Here is a 24,590-nt window from a genome sequence, read left to right on the forward strand (position 1 = left end):
CGGTTGGAATCAAGACCGACATTCAATCAAAAATTGCCATTTTCTTGGTCCACAAGTGTCGCAACTGTTTCGCATCTAGTGCGCTGTGTTGCTGACAACAACGGGAAGGATGCGCACTACCTTTGACATGATTTAAAAACGTCGCGAGTTGGGTCGCGTCGCGACTTGATTGTGCGAAGTCCGGTTTGGTGGCGGCCCGACAATAATTGAGGCGGCGTATTAACCATTAACTGATGTAATCTGAATTACTGTGTAACGTTATGTTTATTGACAATTGACTTACTTTGTTTAACCGTGTATCAGAGAATAAAACGTCATTAGTATTTAGTCTTCGAACAGGATCGAACGTTGTTTTTCTTTTCTCGTCACAGTCCGGTCGTTACAAATTCCGATTGAATTGCCGAATGAATCAACGTCGATTCCTCCGTCTCCGTGCCAACCACGAACGAAAACAACAACAACAGCGATCGCGACTGCACCCGCAGTAGGGCACTGCATGAAATTCTTTCCTTCTCTTTCACTCTTACAGAAATTTTGTAAACAACAAGGCCAAGAAACGTCAAAATCCCATACAAATTCAAAACAGTGCAGTGCCCTGTTGCAACAGGAGAAACGTCAAGTGCATCGCCGCCAGTGTCGAAGCAAAAGGGGGTTCGGCCCATTACACCGTCATCGAAATACCGTCCCAGGAGACAAACTCGTATTCCAGAAAAACTTTAAGATTATCAGTTGTAGTTTTTAATAACTTTTCTTAGGAAAGGGAAGATGTTGCAATATTGGTGAACCCCTCGTAGAGTTGGATTCTGAGAGACTTGAGTGTGTGTAGACCACACGGTAGCGGGAGAGTAGCGACAGGCAGAGAAGCAGCCAACTCATTCATTGTTATACTTGAGACAGATCAGACCAGTCTCGAGACCAGTAATAAAGATATAAGTTGAGTACATTAATCGTAGTATCTGATCTTTTACTATGTTTACAACAACAAATAAATTTAAAAAAAACAGGCAAAAACGTTTAACACTACTTGAAATAAATTCACTCACTAAACTCTTTACCTTAATTTCAAAAAAAAAATCAACACAAATCCAACTAAAAACTAAACGGAACTAAACTTTTTCTAAATTCGCGTACTTCTGCTCTCCAGCCGATCTCGCAGCGAAATGGCAGAGTTGAAGTTGCGCTTCGTCCAAGAAACTGCCTCTTTTCAAAATGATTTCTATTCAATTAGTCAAGTATTATCATAAATCGCGCCAACTAATTTCAGATGGCCGTGAAGAGTATTCCGCGCCATCAAAATATCTTATAAGCTACGTTTCTTATATACACTTTACATGACTTAGTCAGGACACAAACCATACACGAACGATGTTCTCAAATGTTCAAATTCAAAGTTGAAGAAATTCCAATTGGATTTTACTTGAAAAGATAAAAACGTCAAAAGCTACAAATTTACTAAAATAATCATGAAGTATAATAAAATACATTGAAAACGGACTCTAAAGTCAAAATCGAAATATTCAAGTAAAATAATAATCCAACTGAATTTAGAACTTTATTTTACTTAAATAGAATAAAAACGTCAAAACGTTACAATGGAAATGCACAGATATGCATTGCTCGGAGCGATTCCAATAGGTAAACTAAAATGCGTCTGCTGTGAGCAGGCTAAATCTGGTACAGGCATAGCTTCATTGTCGGCACGGCAGCCGTGCCATCAATGTCCTCTTTGTCGACCAGCAGCTCGAATCAGGAATTCAAAGTCCTTGTGACGCAACAATCGGTGCCAAACTCAGCTTCGGAGTCCTACTAAGCTACGATGCCGCCCCAAGACAGGATTTTCATTTGGTGTCCCGCCAGCTAGCTCGACCGCAGGTGCATCGACACGTGCGAGTACCGGATTTTACGGGCGTTGCTTTGGAAGTGTACCCGGATCTCGTTCTTACCCGGAGGATCTTGCTGCAGCAGGCAAAAAAAATTAAAGTTTTTATTTGTTTTCATGCTGTTAACGGATCAAAACAAAAAAATATCTTACGTCATATTTGACAGACAGCTGATTGAAAATTCTCCGCATCTCTCCGAAAACCCGTAGGGGAGAAGGGGGATCATTGGGTTTTATGGAAAAATATATTATAGGTGATTATAGGGCTAAAGTGCTACTTCGCAGGTTTTTCAATGTTTTTCAATAGTTGGAGGCTTCAAAACATATGGGTTCTTTGGTAAAGTTTGATCAATTAATTGTCGAAAAGCCGTAGAGCACATAAAAATTTTTGACGGGAATGGTCTATTCTTTGGAAATACTTCCAACAACACAAATTTGCCGAGTTTATTTCAGGCCAAACATGTCTAAAGGTCCAATCTGCAGAAGAGAGGCTCTCTTTGGTTTCTCTCTCTTTCGTTAATATCTCAGCTGTTTATTTGTATTTTGATTGCCTCCTTGCATTAAACGATGGTCAAAACAATCGTCTTTTGATTTGTACTGCAAAAATAGTTGAAAAGTGTACCATTACATTGCAACAATTGAAGGAGAAAGTAAACAAAGAGAGCCTCTCAAATGCAGATAGGACCTATTGAAATGTTTAGCCTGATTTTCTAAAAAATTCCTCACGGTTTGTACCCACATAACCTATTACAAGTTATACAAACAATAGACCATTCCCGTCTGACCTTACCCCCCTTTTTTTTATTTTTCTTCGAAAGACATTTGGATTTCATGATCATTGCCGTTTTTGAATTTTTTTTATATGTATTCCTGATTTTCATACATTTTTTTGAAAACTCGAAAAATCTCTCCAATTTGTAATTAAAATCACCGTGCGAAGTAGTGTGTACACCCCTTGCATGTGGAGATGTTTTTTACTGTGGAAAATATGATTCCAACCCTAACGTCGTTCTGGCATGTTTACTTTTCAAACTGTCAAACCCCCATCGCCTCATCTCCTGCTGATTGTAGCAAGAAGACAGTCTTCGTCCCACTGCATATTTCGATAACGGAACCGTGGCCACAGGACCGACGAAAAAAGAACGACGGCAAAGCTGCCGACGAAGTAAGCAGAAAGCAGAAGTCTTCATCTGTCCAGCGGATCACCTGTTGTGTCATCCCCAATCATTGTCAGTGACACAGAAGTATTGCTTTTTCTGATTTAACATCCGGATCCAAGTCGGAAGAGCGGGAGTCCGTCCGTACTCCACAATCCTAACCGGTAGTGCCAGCGATTGAAGCCGCATCTAGTCCTGCACAACATCCTTCTAACGCTTCTCCTGTTTCCAGCGAGAAGACATCCGTGCAAAACGAGTTCCTCGCAGCATTCCAATCTCATACATAAGTTACCGCAGCACGCCACGACATCCATCCCATACCCCTCGGCAGTTTCAACGAAAATCTCATCCAGGCCCATGTCATCAACCTCGAACCGGCTCACAGTTCCTTGAAAACCTCGCCCCATTTCGATGGACTTTAGGATCGATTCCCTGGCACTGTCTTCAGCTTCCTCGGTGTCTTCCTCCAGAAGGTCATCTACCTACCGGAGGAAGCCTTCACTGACCCACAGATATTCAAAGCCATCAAATTCAAATCCGAATAATCGAAAGGACCGGAGAGCCTACACGAAAAAAAATTTCCATATTGAATGTATAAGAAAATGTTATACTTCTTTGCCATTTCGTTCTCCATATAAATCTCATTTGGGAGTGTATTATGAAGCATAACATACAACGAATAAAATGTATAAGTTTTAATTATGAATGTCATTCACTGTTTTTAATAACTTGCATTAGAAATCTTATAGAATGTATGCGTCAAATCTATTGAACCTTATTACAGTATATTTTGATTATAGATCAATTTAATTTCGCGTTGAAAAAATAATAAGGCTTAACTTGGTATCAATAAGAATAGTTTTATTTCATCGGTTAAATCACCATTACCACTTAGAGGCTAAACTAAACGAACCTGAATATGCTCCACGACCCTCCCACATCAGCTCCACACTGCGAAGTCATCTTTTCCTGTAGCATCACAAACTTATTTGTTATAATGAGTTTGTGGTAGCATTGCACTGCCTTTTGCTCCCACTGCAGCTGAACTTCTACCAGATCCCAATGCGGTGCAGTTGACGACCCTTTTCCGCTCTCCGGCGTAAATTCATGATCCTGAAGGCTGAGCCGCTCTCGAGATGGCAATAACCATGACGAAGATGGCTCTCTAGTTGCGCCCCCAAATCCTTGCCCATATCAAGGAACTAGAATACCGGAATATGTATTGCGACGGGAACTTTCTCGGGATCGTGTTCCAGGCTGATGGCTTTTTTTCGGGGATGGAGGATACTCTATCGAAGAGAAAAGATGTGTTAGCATTCTGCAGCATGCAGAAATGATGATAATTTATGTATGATACTTACCGTGATCTTCAAGTACTCGATTTTCGCGCAATTTGCTCTGCCATTTGCTGAGCTGAGCAAGAAAATGTTGGGCAGAGGTGGACAAAGCACAACGGAAACGAAATAACCGAAGAAAGGGAACCGGACTCGGAATGAAACACTTCGTGTGAATGAAACTAGGAAAAACTTTAATACACGTCTGAACGGGTTTAACACAGGGGACTGAATGAAATGCTTTTCATTGATGCGCGCGTGGCGCGCTCGCTCGGCTCTGCTGTGGAAAGTTTTCGCAGGGTTGATCTCGCCTTCGATCTCGCCGTATGCCACACTGAGAGGAAACAGTATTGCATATCCCAACACTCCTCCTCAATGCTGGATCCTCGAACCGCTCGGCGATCTAATCTCCTCCTGACTTCTTGCTCTTCCGCTTCCGAACCTTCTCCGTATTGGCTCTTGCTATGCCAACAACGTAATCCGACAAATGACCGGGTGGAACTCCCCGATTACTCCTCCTGGATCGTTGCGCTTCTCCAGAACGTTCTTCCGGACTGACGATCCTATCTTCTTCCTTCACTTCTAGCGGGTCTGTATCTGCACCTGCATCGTCCATGTCGAAATAGTCTGCTTCTTCGCTTCTGCCGCATTCGGATCCTTCTTCGAACTCCTCGGCTCCGGAAGTCCCAGCCTCCGAATACCACTCGACTTCGCTACCTGCTGATCCACCTTCGGCCACCTTCTCCTGAGTTGAACGCTTCGGATCCTGTAGCTCCAAAAACTTCGCTTCTCGGCTTATCGTCACCATATCCGTTCCAGTATCTACGAACCGGTAGCCATTATTCTCCTCCGAATAGCCGATGAATGTTAGCTTCTTCGCACGCTTTACTCCTGGAACTTGAACGTATGCCGGGCACCCGTAAACTTTCAGATGGTCCAGCTCTGGCTTTCGCCCACACCACTTCTCGTACGGTGTCGTATCCACTGACCGGGTTGGAAGCCTGTTCTGCACGTATGCAGCAGCAACACAAGCCTCTCCCCAGTACCGCTTGTCCAGTCCAGCATCTAACAGCATCGTTGTCGCCATCTCCTGCAGCGACCTGTTCTTCCTCTCGGCAACTCCGTTTTGCTGAGGCGTATAGGCAGTCGTGTATTGTGCTCTAATACCCTCGTCCGCAAAGAACCGACGCAGCTCGTTATTGACGTACTTACCGCCGCCGTCCGATCGGATCACTTTCGGTTTCCGTCCAAATAATTTCTCCACGTTCCTCACGTATTCCTTTATCCTGCCGGCCGCATCTGTTTTCCTCTTCAGCAGATAGACGACCGTGTATCGACTGAAGTCGTCGATCATTGTCATCAAAAATCGTTTTCCACCAGGCGTAGTCGTCCGCATTGGCCCACAGAGATCTGTATGGACCAAATCCAAAACATGTTCCGATTTCTTTTCCGCTACTTTCGGAATCGGATTCCTCGACGACATAGCTTTCACTTTTCTCGCGTCCTCCGCCAGCTTCAACTTGTACAACGACCCTGATTGCTCACCGACAACCACTACCTTCCCGCTGGCATCACAAATCGAACACCCATCCTTTCGGAACTTCACTTTGAATCCCTTTGCCGTCAGTTTGTCTACCGATACCAGTCCACTGGTTAGTGACGGAACGTACAATACATCACACAATTTCACTTTAATTGCTTCTCCGTTCCCATCCACACACATCACTACACCTTCGCCGCGCCCCGCAGTAGCGGCAATCTTCCCATCAGCCAGAATCACATTCGGACCGGGCTTCTCGTCCAACGACACAAAAAAAGTTTCTATCACTCGTCATGTGGCTGCTTGCTCCACTGTCTATGAACCAGCATTCGCGCTGTTCACGCCCTGCCACCATGAAGCACACGCTAGCACCACACTTTTCGTCATCTACTTTCTTTACACTCTGCCGACCACGCGCACGGCCGTCTGGCTTTTTCTCATCTTCGTTCTTCTGCTTCGCCAGGTACAGCCGGCAGTTGCGCCGCACGTGACCGGACTTTTTGCAAAAATAGCACACTCTGTCCGAACCACCGTCGTCACTTTGCACCGCACTCTTCATCGCTTTCATGTCGAACGATTCGCCTGATCGTTCCCGCCGCCGCTCGAACTCGTCAAGTAACTTCGATTTGACCAGCTGCATGGTGATGTCAGCATCGGCACGACTCTCCAGGGCCGTGACCAATCCACTGTAGGAATCGGGCAAGCTGCGCAGGATCATCGCAATCCGCAGCGATTCTTCCAGCTCTTGGCCCGCATCCGCCAGACGATCGAACAAATCCTCCAACACTACCAGATGGCCTTCGACGTCACCACCCTCCTCGAGATTCAAACTGCAAAGTTTCTTCAACAACGACACACGCGACGTTACCGTGCTCTTCTCGTGGTACGCTTTGAGTTGATTCCAAAAATCACTCGCACTGTTCGCGATTTTCACCAACCCAAACTGATTGTCTTCAATGCACAACCCCATTGTAGCACGTGCTTTACTGTCGTCCTTCTTCCACTGCTCGTTGACCGGCTCCGGCTTGGCTCCGACGACGACATACCAGAGCTCCTCCCTGGTCAGGAGCATCTCCATCCGGAACTTCCAGATTTGCCAATTATTGTTCCCCAATCTGGCAAACGCAAACTTGTTCGGCTCCGCCATTTTGTCTTCGCACTGAATCACCACAGTCGAAAACGAAATCAATTAACTCGCGGCGCGAACACCCGAAACAGGAACACAGTTTCTCACACTTTCTTCCTACACTATCCGGAAGATTTCTTTCGGATTTCCTCTGGGACCATAACCTGTTGGGCAGAGGTGGACAAAGCACAACGGAAACGAAATAACCGAAGAAAGGGAACCGGACTCGGAATGAAACACTTCGTGTGAATGAAACTAGGAAAAACTTTAATACACGTCTGAACGGGTTTAACACAGGGGACTGAATGAAATGCTTTTCATTGATGCGCGCGTGGCGCGCTCGCTCGGCTCTGCTGTGGAAAGTTTTCGCAGGGTTGATCTCGCCTTCGATCTCGCCGTATGCCACACTGAGAGGAAACAGTATTGCATATCCCAACAGAAAACACACATTTCTTTTCGTGCTTCGCGCAAGTGGCAAAATGGCGGATAGTGCCAAAGTTTCATTCCCGAAGTTGGGCTCGAGCAACTGGGGTTCCTGGAAACAAAGGATGGAGTGGTTGCTCGAGAAAGAAGACCTTTGGGATGTGATTAGGCTGGAAAAGCCGGAAGATGCCGACGCGGATTGGTTGACTCGTGATAGGAAGGCTCGGGCTAATATTGGGCTTTGCCTGGAAGAGAGCCAATTCAAGATCGTGCAAGTGTCGGAAAGTGCGCGGGGAATGTGGGCGGCTCTAAAAGAGCACCATGAGAGAGCGACTATGTCAACGGTAGTGTTTTACCTGACGCAATTGTGTGGTGCGAACATGAACGAGAGTGACGATATGGACAAACATCTTTCGGAAATGGAAGAATTATTCGATAAGTTGGCCGCCGCGGGCCAGAACTTGGAAGAGTCGCTGAAAATCGCGATGATTTTCAAAAGTGTTCCGCAATCGTACCGAGTGCTAGTGCAAACCCTACAGTGCCGGGCTGATGCTGACTGGACGGTGGTTTCCGTCAAAACTCGGCTGTTGGATGAATTCCGACAGCGGCAACAGCAGGGCGCATCGCTGTCGGAGAACATGAGAGCGATGAAGTTAGCCGCGGATAGCAGCAAAGAAGAGCGGCGGTGTTTTTTCTGTAAACAACCCGGTCACGTGAAAGCGCAGTGCAAAAAGTGGCTTGCGAAGAACAACAGTGGTGGTTTCGAGAAAAAGCGTGGTGCGAGGGACGAAAAGCCGAAGGATGACAATCCAAGAGCGAAGCAAGCACAGGACGTAAACAGTGCGGTGTGTTTCATGGCTGGTGACTCGATGCCAACCAGCTGGGTGATTGATAGTGGCGCTACGGCGCACATGACGAGTGATCGCGCGTTTTTCCACTCGCTGCGCACAAGTGTTGACACGAAAGTGACGCTGGCCGATGGTAATAAAACGAGAGTCGACGGACTCGGTGATGGTGTTATTTTCGGTGAAGACGGGCGTGGCGGCCGAGTGGAAATTACGCTGAAGAATGTGCTGTTCGTGCCCGAGTTAGACGGCGGGTTAATATCGGTGAGCCAGCTAGCGGCGAAGGCATTCGTCGTTGTGTTCGGTGCTTCGGATTGTACCATACGGAACGCCGCTGGTGAGACGGTGGTGGTCGGCAGTCTCTACCGGCTGCGAGTACAGCAGAGATCGCTCAAGGCTGCAGGTGAGCATAACGACCGGTGCCAGCACACGTGGCATCGTCGCGTGGGGCATCGCGACCCAGCTGTCTTGCGGCGGAAGGATGGAGATAACCTGGTAAGTGGCTTTAAATTATCCGATTGTGGGGTTCGCACGACGTGCGAGTGTTGCTTGAAGGGGAAACTTGCAAGGAAGCCATTTCCCCCGTGGTTGAACGGAAAGCGAATCGGCCACTTGGATTAATCCATACGGATCTTTGCGGTCCGATGGAAACCGCAACTCCATCGGGGAACCGGTACATCATGACCTTGATAGACGACTTCAGCCGTTTCACCACCGTCTACCTGCTGAAGACCAAGGATGAAGCCGCCGGGAAAATCAAGGAGTTCGTGCGTCGCTGTGAGAATCTCTTTGGGAGGAAGCCTGTCATCATTCGGTCGGACGGAGGCGGTGAATACACCGGCCAAGAACTGCGAAAGTTTTACGAGTAGGAGGGCATCAAGGCCGAGTACACTACACCGTACACACCACAGCAGAATGGGGTGGCCGAGCGCAAGAATCGGTCACTCCAAGAGATGGCGATTTGCATGCTGGCGGATGCCAACATGGGCAAGCAGTACTGGGGCGAAGCCGTGATGGCGGCCTCGTATATCCAGAATCGTGTTCCGTCGCGGGTGATTGGAAAAACGCCGTACGAACTGTGGATGGACCGTAAGCCAGACGTGGCACACCTGAAAGTACAGTCATGACCCGCTGGTTGGGGGCTTAATAGTTGGGTGACTTTTTAGTTGGGGCTCCGTTAGTTGAGCTGTCAGCCAACTAAAAAGCACCTGGATGTCATAATTCAATGTCAAACTGAAAATGACAACCAATCTGTAATTCCGAGGGGCGAGCTAATGAGTTTTGGTTTCTTAAACTTTACTGATAATCGAGAAGAATTTCTATTTCATATTTCTTAAAAAAAAAAAACAATAAGTACAATTACTTCGAAACAAATGCAAAACATCGGCAATCTTTATTTTGTCGATCAATGAAAGAGTTTTGTGCTTGCATTTTGGTCCGGGTGGTTTCATAAACATCTATATTTTCACTATACCGGCTAAAAATGGGTGAAAATAATTATTTCTCGCATTGGCCATATATGTATCTTGCAAAACGTATCAGTTTTGCTCTAAATGTAAAAAAAATTACTTTACACTTCCAAACTAAACATGATTTAAAAAAAAAACAATGCGCACGCCCCTTGTGCTGATGTCACTTCACCCAACTAGCGAATCGAATTCGTTGGTTGGGTGGAGGTTGTGGCTCAACGAGCGAGTTCCGACTGTATTTGGTTGTTCGGCGTACGTTCGGGTGCCGAATGCAAGGCGCTCTAAACTGGATCACAAGGCGGTAAAACTCACTTTCGTTGGGTATTCGGAGGATCACAAGGGGTATCGTTTCCTCGATCCCTCGACGAATCGCATTACTATCAGCCGGGATGCGAAGTTTATAGAGTTGGATGACGAATCGGAGATGCAGAAGAAGCCTGTCCCGCAGGCCACAGCAGGAGATCCAGAGAGCAATATTGAAGTCCCGCTGAATGTTTTGGAGGATCAGAACGACACGGTAGCAGCAAGGCCACGACGGCCGCCCTTTGAGGTGCAGGACAACGGCGAAGACAGCGGCTCCGAGATTGAAGGTTTTGTCAGCGCTGATGACAGTTCGGAGGGAGGTGGTCCAGGAAGCGACGACGGTGCAGTTGTTCAGGAGGAGCAAGAACTCCGTCGACAGGATAGGCGAACAAGGGGCGTTCTACCAAGGAGGCTGAAGGATTTCGTTGTGAGTGTCGCTAAGAGCGCAGCGGAAGAGCCTACAGACCATCGCGAGGCGGCCGAGGTGAAAGAATGGAAGGATGCCATGGATTCCGAGATGCTGTCGCATGAAGAGAACACCACCTGGGAGCTAGTTCCGTTGCCAAACGGGAAGAAGGTGATTGGTTCTCGGTGGGTTTTCTCGCTCAAGCGGGATGAAAACGGGAACGTCATCAAATACAAGGCACGGCTTGTGGCGCAGGGGTTTACCCAGCGTTTTGGGGTAGATTACCTGGATGTCTTCGCACCTGTGACGCGTCATGAAACTTTGCTGGCACTTCTGGCAGTAGCCGGGAAGAACAACATGAGCCTCCAGCACTTCGACGTCCGGACAGCTTATTTGCACGGGATAGTGGAGGAAGAAATTTTCATGCGCCAGCCACCCGGATACGCAGTGGCGGGAAAGGAGGAGCTCGTGTGCCGTCTCATCAAAAGTATATATGGACTCAAGCAGGCGGCGCGGTGTTGGCATCGTGCCCTCCATGCGGTGCTCGTCAAGATGGGATTCCGTCAATGCCAAGCCGATAGTTGTCTGTACGTTCGACGAGACGGACGAATCACCATCTTCCTGCTAGTTTACGTGGATGACCTTTTGGTCGGATGCGTGGATCCCGCGAAGATTGGTGAAGTATACGAAGCGCTGAAGAAGGAGCTGGACATAGTCAACCTTGGAGCGGTCAAGCATTTTCTCGGCTACGATATTCAGTTCGAGGAAGGGGTCTACAGTTTGCGGCTGAAGAGCTACATAGAAGCACTGGTGAAGCGTTTCAACCTTGAGGACTGTAAGCCATCGAAGACACCAATGGATGCAGGTTACACGAGAGCCGGAAACGACAGTAAACCGTTTACGGACATAACTTTGTACCGAAGCTTGGTCGGTGCACTACTATACGTTGTGGTCAACGCAAGACCGGACGTGGCCGTCAGTGTGTCTCTTCTCGGACGGAAAGCGAGTGCCCCGACAGACCAGGACTGGAAAGCTGCCAAGAGGATCGTGAGGTACCTTAAGGGGACCAAAGACATGAGATTGAAGTTTGGACCCGGCGATGGCGGATGGAACCTCGTCGGCTACTCGGACGCTGATTGGGCCGGTGACTTGGCGAGTCGGCGTTCCACAACGGGATACGTCTTCTTCTTCGGTGGTGGACCAATAGCCTGGGTCAGCCGCCGGCAATCCTGTGTAAGTCTGTCCTCAATGGAGGCAGAATATATCTCGCTGAGCGATGCCTGCCAAGAACTAACGTGGCTTCGAAGACTGATTGCGGACCTTGGCGAACAGCAGCGAGGAGCAACGATCATGTACAAGGACAATCAAAGTTGTCTTAGTTTTGTCCAGGCGGAGCGGGCTACGAAACGCTCCAAACACATCGATACAAGGCGTCACTTTATCAAGGACTTGAGCGATCAAGGTGAGGTGAAGCTACTGTATTGTCCTTCGGAGCAAATGACAGCAGATGCGCTCACAAAACCGCTGGGCACCACAAGATTCTGGCAATTGCTGCGACAACTAGGAGTATCGAACTGACCAGGCTCAATACACGCGTTGAGGAGGAGTGTGGGAGTTGGCAACACGTCTACCTCGCCGCATCTAATCACCTTGCTGACGACTACGACCAACCATACCTTTTGCAGTGGGCGACTGCCAACCGTATAAAACTAAAACAAAAGCAGCGGCGCGCAGCGCAGAGCATTTCCTTTGTTATAATCATTCTGAATTCTGTACAGTTAACACGCGAATTATATCTTTTCATCAAACGCGCCTCGTGTTCTTTTCTTCTCGGGAGAAATCCTTTTTCGGTCCGTTTTTCGTGGTGTCCGCTTCGCGTACAGTGGTTCTGCCCACAGAGGAATCCCAGAAACAATTTTTGGAGGAATCCCATGTGAGAGCGAGTAAATAAAACGCGTGCAACTCGGTTGACGTTTGACTACAGATTGATGTTTTTATTCAGATTCTCAAGGTACAAATAAAGGTGGGAAGTATTGGTATTGGCGATAACACATTAAATTTAAAGTGATTAGATTATTCCCAACACCCCTCTTTAAGCTAATCACTCTTGTATTCCCAAAGTAATGCAGTGCTTCTTAAAGGTAATTGGCTGAAGGCCCTTTGTTAGCATGTCCGCTGGCTGATCTCCGGATGGGATGTATTTAACGACCACTTTCTGCTCTTCAACGCATTCCTTGATAAACTTCAACTTCACTGCTGTATGCTTCAACTTCTTTGATGGTGCTTCTGATTCGGATATGGCGATAGCTGATTGGTTGTCTTCGAATATTTCAACTGGCTTCTGATCACGAATACTCAGTTCATCAAAAAGTTTGCATATCCAAATGGCTTCACAGATGCAATCCGCAAGTGCCGAACACTCGGCCTCCGTTGACGACAGGGCAATCGTTCGCTGCTTCTTAGTAGTCCAAGAAGTTGTAGCATTGTAAATCCGAAAGAGATATCCGGACACGGACCGACGATCATTCTCATCTGTTGCCCAATTCGCGTCAGCAAAGCCGACGATCTGCTGATCTGCCTCTTTACTTCTTCTGTACACCAAGCCGCGCGATGAACTGCCGTTCAAGTAACGCAGAATCCGCTTTAGGTGGATCCAGTGCGCTTCCGTGGGCTTGCATTGAAATTGACTCAAATACGATACAGCCGCACTTAGATCCGGGCGTGAAGTCGTCATCAAGTACGTTAAACACCCGAGAAGTTCTTTGTACGGCTTATCGAGGCGGTTGTCATCGCTTCCCTTCTGCAGCTGCAGACCAGCTTCCATTGGAGTGGACGTGGGCTTGCACAACACCATTCCGAATCGTTTCAACACTGCTTCGACGTAACTCTGCTGGCTAAGCTTCATGATGCCGGACTCCTTGTCACGTTCGATTCGTAGACCGAGGAACATCTCCGCTTCCCCGAGATCTTGCATCCTGAACTCTTCTTGCAGCAACCCAATTTCACCAACATCCTTCGCGATTATTAGAACGTCATCAACGTACAGCAATAGATATACAGGTCCTGATTTCCCATTGCGTACGTACAGACACGTGTCTTCTTCACAACGGCGAAACCCAATCCGAGCGGCGAAAACGTTGAAACGATCGTTCCAAGACTTGGATGCTTGCTTCAGCCCGTAGATGGATTTGCGGAGCTTGCAAACCTTATTCCCCTCTTCAAATCCTCTGGGCTGGCGCATGTAGATGTCTTCGGACAAGCTACCATTGAGGAAAGCGGCGGTGACATCCATTTGATGAACAGCATAGTTATGTTGGTTGGCGAAGGCTAACATCATCCTCACAGTCGACATTTTAATCACTGGCGAGTACGTCTCCAGGTAATCAAGGCCGTATCGCTGCGTGAAACCTCTAGCGACCAGCCGTGCCTTCCGCTTTTGGATAGTTCCGTCCGGATGGAGCTTCAACCGGAACACCCACTTGTTGTCGACGACCTTCCTGCCTTCAGGGAGGTCAACTAACTGCCACGTATTGTTTTCCGCAAGTGATCGTAGCTCCTCTTCAACAGCTACCTTCCATTCAGGCCAATCTTCCAGGTTTTGCAACTCTTCGATACTGTCCGGAACCTCCTCGACGAAATTCTCGGCATTCAATGCGTATGCGACACACAGGTAATCATTCAATCGTACCGGTGGCCTCCGAACACGCTGACTCCTTCGGGCTGCTGCTTCTTCCGGATCAACTGGAACCGAGACTGGAACTTCATCTTCTTCGATCTCCTCTTGAGGGTTCTGCTGTTGCGGCTCCGGTCCTGATTCCGGTTCGACTTCACTGGACGGTCTTGCTAACTGTTCACAGTCTCGCTGCGCTGCACTCGAAGCATCGCTTTGGCCATCTTTTGAACGCTGCCATGCTACCTCATCGACTACGACATCCCTCGCTATTATGATCTTCCGGCCATCCCATAAGCGGTACCCGTTTACACCGTACCCTACGAAGCGACAAACCATGCTACGAGAATCCAATTTGTTCCGCTTCTCTTTGGGGACAAAAGAGAAAGCCTTACTACCAAAGATCCGAAGTTTTGAGACGTCTGGCTTATGGCCGTACCACATTTCATAGGGTGTACGATTTTCTGTTAGGGCCGCCGTCGGACTACGGTTAATCAGATATACCGCCGTGAGAACCGCTTCACACCACATCGTTTTGCTCATACCAGAATCTGTAATCATCGCGCGGGCTTTATCCATGATGGTGCGGTTCAGCCTCTCACTAACCCCATTCTGCTGCGGGGTGTAAGGGACTGTGAATTCGATCTGAACCCCTTTGGCCCTGCAGAAATCTCGAAATTCCTGGCCGACGTACTCGCCTCCATTATCGCATCTCAAACGTGATATGCGACTGTCAAAATGGTTTTCGGCCATGGCGACGTACGTTTTGAACATTTCGAGTACTTCGTCTTTGGTGTTTAGAAAGTACACCGCGGAAAAATGTGTGTAATCATCCGTGAAACTAAGAAAATAACGCTTACCGTTCCACGCCGCCGGTGTCATCGCTCCGCAGACGTCGCTATGGATGAGCTCGAGGGGTCGGGTACTTCTGGGCAGCGGCATGTCGATGAAGGGCATCCGAGTCTGCTTCCCTGCCATACACGGCTCACAGATCTGGTCTCCACGCACCGCTTTCTTCTCCAGATTCATTCCCTGGACCATATCCGCACTCAAAATCTTCTTCAAACCGGTACAACCGATGTGACCGAACCTCCGGTGCCAAAGTTCTTCACCACTAATAGACTTTTCTGCCACAAACACTTCCGACACGGTCTGGATTTTCGCGTTCAGTTCATACAATCGATCGTGACGACTGCCGGTGCACACTACACTTCCATCACGCTTGATCAATGCCTTGTCTTTGTCAAACACTACCTGCATACCCAGCTGGCTCACACGCCGGATCGAAAACAGGTTGTAGCTCAGTTCCGGGACAAACAGCACATTTTCCACCGTGCACTTAATTTCCCGTTCACCAACATTCGCTACCATGTTCACTTTCCCGGCATACCGGCACTGCAGAGTCTGACCCGAAGCAACTTTGATTATCACCGGCTCTTCAAGCTTCTGCACATCACACAACCAATTTCTCGCACAGACCATATGGTCGGAAGCCCCGGAGTCAAGAATCCACTTTAGCTTCGCACTGTCCCCATCGTTTTCGCGTTGGGAATCACTGATGAAGGTCACTTCCGTTTCGCTGAAGTGAGCGTTCTGTTTCTTGGCGGTTTTCTTCGAATCTTTCCCCGATTCCACATTCTTCCGTGACGGGCACTCGGATCGCTTGTGGCCAATCTTCCCGCAAAAGAAACACTTAATTTTCTGTCCGCCGGGGGGGGCCACGCTTTCCCGCAAACGCTGTCGAATCACTACCGCCACCCCCATCGTGGGAGTTGTCCCGTTTCACACTTTCGTTCAATAATCGCGCCCGAACAAAGTCCAATGTGCATTGTTCCGCGGAGAGAGTCTCCAGCACTGTCACTAATTGGCTGTAGGATGGAGGCATCGTCTGAAGCAGGTAAAACACTACCAGCTGATCCTGTAGCTTTATTCCAGCCGAATCGAGGTCGCTCACCATCCGATCGAAAAGCATAAGATGGGCTTGCAACGATCCGGATTCATCGAACTTCATCGCCGAAAGTTTCTTGAGAAGGTAAAATTGACCGGAGATTCCTTTACGGGCAAATGTGTTCTGCAACGTCATCCAAATCTGCATGGGCGTCCGCTTCCCCTTGATACATTCAAGCTGGGAATCAGCGATGTTCCGCACTAGCACGGACTTACACCTCACATCCAGTTTCCTCCGGTCCGCCAACTTTCGTTCCTTCTCCGTTCGCATTGCTTCGGTATCCGTTGCCTGCGGTTGGTGTTCCGCCACCGCCTCTGCCTCCTCCTGAATACACTGCAGCATATTCAGCTCTTCTAGATGGACCTCCATGCGAAAGCTCCAATTCGCATAGTTGGAGCCGTCGAAGAGATAGATTTTCCTATCCTCTTCCATCACTGCCGCGATTCAGATACGCTCGAGAAAAACGACTAAAACGAAACTAATTTTTCGCGACTATTTTTGCTACTCGCACCGACCAGCCGAATTCGCGCTGAAAAAAACGTGCACCTTCAAGGTTAGGGCGTAGGCTGGGCCCATGACCTGTGAGAGCGAGTAAATAAAACGCGTGCAACTCGGTTGACGTTTGACTACAGATTGATGTTTTTATTCAGATTCTCAAGGTACAAATAAAGGTGGGAAGTATTGGTATTGGCGATAACACATTAAATTTAAAGTGGTTAGATTATTCCCAACATCCCATAAGAAACTTCTGGAAGAATTTTAGAAATCAATCCTACTGGAATCCCAGAAGAAACTTCCTGGGGAATCAAAAAAAGTCCGGAAGGAATACTAGGAGGAACATATGGAGGAATCGCAGTGGGAACTACTGGATGAATCTCTGCAAAGAATTTCTGGATGAATCTTTGATAGAACTCCTAATTTAGGAAAAAAAAATACCAAAGGAAACTCTTGAGGGAATCCCAGAACAAATTGCTGGAAAAATCAAAGACGAAATTTATTATTTGAGGAAACCCACAAGTAACTTCTGAAGGAAGCTTAGAAGGAACTTTTTGTGAAACCTCATAAGGATCATTTAGAAGAATTTTGGAAGCTATTCCTTGAAAAATCTTAAAACTCCGGAGGAATTCTAGAAGGAACTTCTGAAAAAATCATAGAAGGAACTTCTTGAAGAATTACAAAAAGGAATTCGATGGAATTCTAGAAGAATTTACAAGAAGAATTTCAGAAAGAACTTCGGCAGGAAACTCAGAAATAATTCCTGGAGGAATCTCAGGAGGAACTTTTGGAGGAGTCTCATCCCTTAAGAAACTTCGGGGGGGGGGGGGGGGGGATTCCCAGGATGCACTCCTGGAGGAATTCCAGTTGACACTCCTGATTTGAAGGCATCGTACAAATATTTCAAAGAGAAATGTTAAGAACTTCTGTTGGAAGCACAGATCTTTTGGAAAAATGCCGCAAGTAACTTATGAAAGACTTCTGGAGGAATCCCAGAAAAAAAAAAACAAGTGGAGGAATCCCGGAAGTAAATTTTGAAGTTCCAAAAGACACTCCTGGAGTAATCCCAAAGGGACTTCTGAAGAAATTCCAGGAGTTAGGGTGCCTGTACCAGTTATCGCACTACCTAAGGAAAACTATTTCTACAAAAATAAGAAGAAGACCGACAAATGTTTCCAATATTTCAAATGATTGTGTAGTTTCCATACTTTACAGGAAAAATAAACAAACCGAGCCAAAACTACTTTTAGTATTTATTACGGCGTGTGCCAATGATAGGAACCCTGTACCAGTTATGGACACATTTTCTTATTTCGGTTCCACTTCGCAATATTTGCATGCATTTCTTATGGGATTAGCCATAACTGGTACACTATGGCGAAATAGGGTGCAAGGAAGCCGAAATTATAAGGAAAATGATGTATTTCTATATCAATTTAAACAAATTGTGAAGTTTGAATGATTGCAATCATCTTGTGTGAGTGTGATCTTGTATTCACACAATATTTCATACTGGTTTTCGTCGTTAAAGGTTGAAAATCAACTATAGCCAATTTGAGGTACTATAGCCATAACTGGCACACTGAGCCTAATTTATAAAAAAACAATACTGCTTAAGAAATTATCAGCAGAACTTTGTTGCAATGAATACCCTAGACGGTGATGTTTAGGGCTGAAAATCTTGTCAATAAAGAAAACAATTGAATACTAAAGTGGAATGGTCCTAGCTTGAACAAAATTCAGGTACCATTCCTGAAGCTGGAATTCCTAGTTAAAAATGTGAAGTTCCTGACAGGAACTTCTTGTAGATTTAATTTTTCGTTTGTACGAAAAATTCATAGGGATTTTCTGGCAGAATCCTGTCGAGATTTTTTTTCTGAGAAAAAATGAGGATGTTCTTTAGATATAAAATTCCCAGATATAATGACCAAGTTTGATTTTTTATTTCAAATCATAAGTACCTACTAACATTTTGCTGTATGTTTCAGGATGACTATACAGCCGTCTTCAAGTCAGTGTTCCCTTCACACTGTCGGCGTCGGGATTAGCGCGGAACGAGAGAAGCAGCTCGAGGAGTCGTATAGCCGAAGTGGCAAACACACGGGCATTCAGCGGTCCACGATCTCATCGTAATAGAAATGCGAAAGATTATTGACTTTCTTAGGTATAGATTATCGTCATATCTGCCATATAATAAACAAATTTAAAATGTTTAGTTATCGAAAAGCACTCACTAGTTTGAAAATGAAAATGCTATTTATTGTGCAGGCTCTGACCTAGCTGGCCTGAAAGAAGACAACAAGAACCTAGTTAGAAGTGTATAGGCCTTTTCATGTGACAGATCCGTGCATGCATTTGTTTACAAAGCTTGAACAACAGCTGCTAACACGAACGTGTCATCTTCATAGAAGAACTGTCAAACGCCCGAAAAATCAGCTGATTTAAGACGTCACATGAAAAGGCCTATTATGGCGCCAGCACCAAACCGAATAGCGACGTTTTGACTAGCGACACTTTTCGACTAGCGACACTTTTTTTCAGTACCGGGTGTAGTGCGCTGTGTGCGTTCAATGATGCACCACAGAGAACAGACATCCAAGTCCAGTTCCGAAACTGTGTAAGGAATTTAACGGTCATTTGAAATTGACAACACAAGTGGCAATCGCGTGGCGCTGCAATCGGTTAATTTCCCATACTAATTTAATTCACCACTTGAAATGTTTCAATTCACCACTGACTGTGGCAATATGGTGTTTGGCGGCGTTAGTGTTGTCATCGTGTATTGGTTTGCAACCTTACTCAAGTGAAGATTCAAATCCTTACACAACTTTCTGAGTGAAATTTGTTCTAGCCTGGATGTCTGTTCTCTGTGGATGCACTATCATATACGTCACTTCCGATGTAAGTTGTAAACAACCCAAAATAAACAAAAATATTTTTCTAAAAAAAAGTTTTTCGATCTCCAGCCGAATTCATAATAATAACAAATTACTAAATAAATACACAATTAATTCTGGTTCAAACTTAGTTTATCTATACGCTATTGTTTCCTCTTCTGTGGCTGATTAAATTATGTTTTTATCCTTTCTCGATTTTAGTTTAGTGTAGCTCTAGTGCTTCCTTCAGCTACGCGTAAATCTGATCGAAAAGGGATGAAAATGTAATTTAATCTGCCATCGAAGAGCATTTCAAATCGTTTCCATTTTACATCGCTTCAATTACGTTGTATATGTGTACGTCGGATTTATTACATCGTGCAAATTACATCGGATATGTTTATTACATCCAAAGCCTTCGTGTACATCGGGCTGTGTAATATTCATCGATCGATATAACGACCTGGTTGCAGCGATTTCGATGTTATATTCAACAACTTTTTAAACTGTGTGGTTCGCATTATTGCAGACTACATCTCAAATTGGACTATCACACTTTTTTTGGTACGCCTAAAAAGTGTGATAAAAGTGCACATTTGCATCGGATCGTCTCGACGTCTTCGGTGCACTTATTCCTCCATTTACAAGGAATAAGTGCACCGAAGACCTCAACTCGATCCGACGTGTCCTTGCGCTGCAATCACACTTTGAAGGTGTGTGCACACTATTGTGTCAGTCCAATTTGGGGTGCAGTCAGCAATACTATACTTTTTTTCTCAGTGTACCCATCGCAAAGTTCTTTCTACCCATCGTTGATTTTCCATAGTACCCAAGTGGGTTGAAATAAACCCACTTTTGGGTAAACGACAAAACCCAAATTTGGCTTCCCGCACGTACATTATCGCCATTATCAGATAGGTATAGCTGCTTCTCGCTTTGTTTGTGACAACATCACGAAACAAGGAGGAAACAACCCACTGTTTGGTAAAAAGTTCAAGCGGTTTACTTATTTTCACGTTCTTTAAACGTATTTTTTGGGTAGTCCATTTTTTCCGTGGACGTTAAAACGGAAAACAAGTGACGTGTGACTCTTTGTATCAACATCAACAGTCGACATCGTCGACATAGTGGTTTCGCAGCGCGGTATCACGAACACTTATGCAAATCTTGGTTGTAAATATGCTCATATGATTTTGTCGGGAACAGCTGATTTTTATTTACTATTTTCCACCAATAACTCAGATAGTGTTCGTGTCATGCAACATGTACGTACACGCAACACCACTAAAAGCAGTAACCACTATGGACCAGTAGGCCGGAGCCAAAGAAGGAGATAAAAGAAACTATCAACAGCTCCTTTTGTAGTAAATATAACAAAATTCCCATCATCCAGATTACGATGAAGATTCCATCAGTTTCTGTGATTCTAAGTGCGGCATTTTTGTGTTATATAGGACATTCTATTTACACCTTGGTGAAATTGTTCAGAGCACCTGTGTGTAGCCAAACTCCATGTTTTAAGTCATACCTTGCGTCCAATCCTAAGCTCCAACTGGCTCTGTTTACGTCTACAACAAATAATCCCATTAGTAGCGAAGTGACAAAACTAGCATCAATTAAACGGTTTGATTACTACAACGAGTATAAAAGGCAAGTAAAATGTTATATACCCAAATTTTACAATACTTTTTGATGTCTTTTTCGTGATTGTAATGAGCCATTTTACGAGACGTTTCGGATCAGCTGATCGCTCATTTCATGAATGAAAATTTGACAGGAGGTTGCGCCCAAGCCTGTGAGTGTTAATATCAATATCAACACTGTTGTCATTTCGTAAAATAGACTATAGACCACCTCACGGCGAAATTCTATCTCTTTCGCTCTTTCAGAGAGTTTGAAAACAACAGGACCAGTACCTGTCAAATTTGACAGGTGTTGGTCCTGTTGTTTTCTAATTTCCCGTAGGAGAGAAACAGAGCGATTTCTTGATGACGTCACCGTGCAATGGAGTATAGTCTATTTTACGAAACGACAACAGTGTTGATAATGATATTAACACTCACGGGCTTGGGCGCAACCTCCTGTCAAATTTTCATTGATGAAATGAGCGATCAGCTGATCCGAAACGTCTCGTAAAATGGCTCATTGTAATTTCATTGAACATAGGGTATTTTAACCAATAGTGGACCCTATGGGCTACTACTAAGGTAGCTGACATTTGTTCTGATCGTAAAAATATTATGATATCCTAAGGTCGTTTTCAGCGGTGGTCCATTTTTTTGGTCCAAATTTATAACAGTTCTAAAAATTTGGAACGCCAAAAATAGACCAAATTCCGCTCGCTTCCACCGGTATTTGTTTCAAATTCTAAATCGCGCATAAAACGTCAACTTGCCACTGTTTTCAAAGTAGAAATTGTTATCGTTCAAGGTGAAGCTTATTCCCGGAGATATGAAATTCCACCGGAGTTCCAGCTGGACGTTACATCAAAGCTCCCTCCAGGAGTTCCACCAAGGATTATTCCGGAAGTTCAAACTGATATTCTTTGACGGGTCTCATCCCAGATTTTTCTAGTATTTCCAGCTGGAATTTTCACAAAAAATCAAATTGGTATTCGACCTTTCACTTGGATTTAGTTAACGTGAGATTTCTCGAAGAGTTCATCTTGGAATTGCCCCAGGAGTCTCACCGGGAATTCTTCCATGAGGCCTATTTGAAAATCTCGGAAGAGCACAAGCTGGAATTTCTTCAAAAGTTCCATCAAGGATTTTTACTGGAGTTCCACCTATGATAGTTCCATCTGGATTTGCGATATCTCCAGGAGTTACACCTAGAATTTCTTCAGGAGCGTCACCGTGGTTTCGTCAAAAGGAATTCCTCCAGGAGTTTCACCACGGATTTTTTAAAGAGTTCGATCTGAGATTTCTCCGGTAATTCCACTAAGAATTCCTCCGCAAGTCCCTAAGAAGACCGTCTATATAACCACCACTGGTTCGCACTGAAACTATGGTAAAAAAAATTGAAAGAACTGCGAAAGAAAGGATTCCCAAAGGATCTTTGAGATGAATTTCTAGAGAAGCGGCTGATGGTGTTTCGGAAGAATATACCAAAGGATCAAAGGAATTCCCTGACTAATTTCAGAAAGAATCCTTGGAGGAACTACGAAGGGAATTCATTTAAGACCTTCGGACGGAACTCCAGGAGGAACACCTTGAGGTTTTTTTTTCGGAAGAACTTCGGAAGGAAGTCAACAAGGATTTCCGGGTAAATTACGGAAACAATCTCCAGGAAACAATTTTCAGAAAATAATTCTTAATCTTCCTTTTGCAGTGGGGTCAGTTTTTATCAATCGGCACATTCATTTGGTTGCCATTCCGTAGCAGGGAATCTTTTCGCGACACCTTCAGGAATTTCTCCAACAATTTCTCCAACAAATCATCCATGAATCCAGGGAATCTTCAAGAACCTCCTCCATGGATTTGTCCAGGGATTCCTCTAAGAATCTTTCCAAGAACTCCGGGAATTCCAGTGATTCCTCCAGGAATTCCTCAGAGATTCCTCCAGACATTCCACACGGATTCCTCCAGGAATTCCACAGGGATTCCTCCAGGAATTCCACGGGGATTCCTCCAGGAATTCCACAGGGATTCCTCCTGAAAATCCACAGGGATTCCTTCAAGAATTCTTCAATGATTCCCCCAGGAATTCTTCAGAGATTCCTCCAGGAATTCCACAGTGATTCCTCTAGGAATTCCTCAGAGATTCCTCCAGGAATTCCACAGGGATTTCTCCAGGAATAGCTTTTGAATTTCTCCAGAAATTCCTCAGAGATTCTCCCAGGAATTCCTCTAGGAATACCTCAGGGATTCCTCCAGAAATTCCACAGGGATTCCTCCAGGAATTCCACAGAGATTCCTCAGGAATTCCACAGATTCCTCCAGGAATTCCACAGAGATTCCTCCAGAAATTCCACAGAGATTCCTCCAGAAATTCCACAGAGATTCTTCCAGGAATTCTACAGGGATTCCTCCAGAAATTCCACAGAGATTCTTCCAGGAATTCTACAGGGATTCCTCCAGGAATTCCACAGGGATTCCTCCAGGAATTCCACAGGGATTCCTCCAGGAATTCCACAGGGATTCCTCCAGGAATTCCACAGGGATTCCTCCAGGAATTCCACAGGGATTCCTCCAGGAATTCCACAGGGATTCCTCCAGGAATTCCACAGGGATTCCTCCAGGAATTCCACAGGGATTCCTCCAGGAATTCCATTCCTCCAGGAATTCCAAACGGATTCCTCAAGGAATTCCACAGGGATTCCTCAAGGAATTCCACAGGGATTCCTCCAGGAGTTCCACAGGGATTCCTCCAGGAGTTCCACAGGGATTCCTCCAGTAGTTCCACAGGTATTCCTCCAGGAGTTCCACTGGGATTCCTCCAGGAGTTCCTCAGTGATTCCTTCAGGCATTCCTCAGTGATTCCTCCAGGAGTTCTTCAGGGTTTTCTATAGGAATTCTTTCAGATATGTCTATAGGGATTCCTTCAGGAATTCCTCCAAGAATCTTTGAAGGAATTCCTTGAGGAAGAAATGGACGTTCCTAGAGAATCTGGAGGAACTCCTGGAGAAATCCAGGAAGATTTGCTGGAGGAAACTCTGGAGAAATCTCTTGGATTTCCTGGGGGCTTCTTCTTGGACATTCCTGGAGGAATCCCTGGAACAGTTCCTATTATTATTCTTGGAGTAATTCCTATTGCAATCCCAGAAGGAATTACTATTATAGTCCCTGAGGAATTGCTGGAGAAATCTCAGAATAATTCTTGGAGAAATCCCTAGAGGAATTCTTAAGGATTTTCTGGAAGAATCCCTGGAGGAATTTCTGGAAGAATCTGGAAGATTTCCTGAAGAAATCGCTGGAGAAATATTTGGAGGACGTCCGTTCAGATATTCCTGGAGGAATCTCAAGAAAAATGGACGAATTCCTGGTGGAATGCCTGAAGAAATCCTTGAGAAATCACTGGAGGAACTCTTGGAAAACTTCCGTTTGGAAATTCCTGGAGGAATTTCCGGAGAAATCTGCTCCAGTCGGGGAAAACTCCACTGGGCCACTGGGTGTAATAT

At 45.6% G+C, this 24,590-nt stretch overlaps 1 protein-coding gene and 1 long non-coding RNA gene across 2 annotated transcripts in view; both read left to right on the top strand.

The window, feature by feature from the left end:
• Window positions 1-206: 206 nt before the first annotated feature.
• On the top strand, window positions 207-3,747 carry LOC134291224 (uncharacterized). The gene is made up of 2 exons (XR_009998980.1): window positions 207-3,200; window positions 3,269-3,747. It is a non-coding gene; the product is annotated as an uncharacterized LOC134291224 (long non-coding RNA).
• Window positions 3,748-20,780: 17,033 nt separating this feature from the next.
• Window positions 20,781-24,590, top strand: part of LOC109432765 (lipid scramblase CLPTM1L) — a 205,525-nt gene continuing 201,715 nt past the window's right edge. The window contains exon 1 of the mRNA XM_062858720.1: window positions 20,781-21,121. The gene's annotated coding sequence lies outside the window, so the exon portion shown is untranslated. The remainder of the gene's footprint in view (window positions 21,122-24,590) is intronic.

This window comes from Aedes albopictus, chromosome 3, assembly GCF_035046485.1.
Source record: "Aedes albopictus strain Foshan chromosome 3, AalbF5, whole genome shotgun sequence".
Lineage (NCBI taxonomy): Eukaryota > Metazoa > Arthropoda > Insecta > Diptera > Culicidae > Aedes > Aedes albopictus.